The following is a 2,025-nucleotide window of genomic DNA, read 5'->3' on the forward strand; positions in this document are numbered from 1 at the left end:
GAAGAATGCTGAAGGTACCATGGACTGCTAAAAGAACTAACAGATCTGTCCTGGAGGAAGTGCAGCCGAGATGCTCCTTGGAAGCAAGGATGGCCAGACTTCATCTCACCTACTTTGGTCATGTTGTCAGAGGGGACCATTCCCTGGAGAAGGATATCATGCTTGGTAAGGTAGAGGGTCGATGAAGGAGGGGAAGACCTTCGACAAGATGGATTGACACGGTGGCTGCGACAATGGGCTCAAGTATAGCAAGAATCATGGAGCTGGTGCAGGATCAGGTGGTGTTTCGTTCTGCTGTGCATGGGGTCGCTATGAGTCGGAAATGACTCGGTGGCACCTAACAAGAACAACAACATGGAAGTCCACGGTATATTCCGTATTCTTTACCAACACCATAGTTTGAATGCAGTTGTGCAATCTGGAGTAAATCTCTTAGCCTTTCTGTACCTTCCCCACATGGTTCCTAGGAGGATTAAATAAGTTAATAAAGTACTTAGAATATGGCCATTAATGTAATAAACAATAAAAAGTAGCTATTATAAATATTATCATTGGTGTCACTTTACCAATCAGGGTTCTGAGATTCAGAGAGTTGAAGATCAGCACAACTAATTAGGGACTGAACAGCCATTGGGAAATTGGTCTAAGTCCCAGCATGACACAGTGAGACATTCTCACAATGGTTCAGTAGATGGCACTCTTTCCCCCAAGATAGGCTCCAACCAAAGCCCCAGGTGTGGACAGAGCCTTTTCTCCCTAGAAGAGGTAGGAGAATTCTAGAGCTAGAAGGGGTTTTGATTGTGCACAAGCCCTTATTTTAGGAGCTCTGGTGGCAATGGGATTAAAGCATTTGAAATAACCAAAAGGTTGGCAATTCAAACCCACCAGCTGCTCCATGGGAGAATGATGAGACAGTCTGCCTCTGTAAAGATTTACAAACTTGGAAACCCTATGGGGCAGTTCTACTCTAAAAAACGTCCTAGAGGTCACTATGAGTCGGATTTGATTTGATGGCAGAGCGTGGGTTTTTAAGCTCTTATTTTAGAAGGAGAGAAATAAAGCACTGAGAACATATGTCTCCAGACCCAGAGTTACCCACTGTCACCAGGTGGTGCTGGGATGGAGGAGTCCCAGTTTGCACAATTCAGAGTTCCATTTGTTTCCTACCACTGTGCGGCGTCTCTTGCCCATGTCCCCCACAGCCTCTTCTGGACCCTTCTTAACAGACACTATGCCACACTGTATCTACCTGGAGTTCGGTGCTTCCCTGCTGGGCAGTTGCAAAGTTCTACCCTCTGGGAGTGGAGAAGAATTTTGGGAGCAGAGCAAGGGTTTGAGGCAGGTTGTGTGTGTGTGTGTGTGTGTGTGTGTGGTGGGGGTGGGGGTGGGGGGGGGGAGTGGGAAGCACTTCTCCTATTCCTTACCCTTCTCAATAGTCATTCAGGGTCAGTATGTCTATTGCTGGGTGACAGTCTTGGTTTAGTGGTAGAATTCTCACCTTCCATGTGGGAGGCTTGGGTTTGATTCCCAGCCAATGCACTTCATATGCAGCACCTCATATCACCTGTTTGTCAGTGAAGGCTTGTGTGTTGCTATAATGCTGAGAGGCTTCAGGGGAGCTTCTAGACAGACTAGGAAGAAAAATCTGTGATCTACAATCTGAAAATCAGCCAACAAATATCCTATGGATCATAACTTTGAGATGGGATTGTGCATGGTGTGAAGGTGAGTTGGAGCCACTCCACGGCAGCTAACAACATGTCTACTGCTAAGAATAGGGGCCTTGGAGCTAAACCACCTTTGTGCAAACACTGGTCCTGCCCCTTACCACCACTGTGCCTTGGGCACTTAGTTAACTTGTGTCTCATTTTCTCATTTCTTTGTTGTTGTTATGTGCTGTCAAGTTGGACCCGACTCATAGCGACCCCTGCTTGGGTTGCCGAGGCAGTATCACTATGGAAGTAGATTGCCCAAACTTCCTTCTGAGGAGTGGCTGGTGGGTTTGAACCGCCAGCCTTCTGGTTA

The sequence above is a fragment of the Orycteropus afer genome, unplaced genomic scaffold (genome assembly GCF_000298275.1).
Source record: "Orycteropus afer afer isolate SDZICR_OR568_19922 unplaced genomic scaffold, OryAfe1.0 scaffold00144, whole genome shotgun sequence".
Classification (NCBI taxonomy): Eukaryota; Metazoa; Chordata; class Mammalia; order Tubulidentata; family Orycteropodidae; genus Orycteropus; species Orycteropus afer.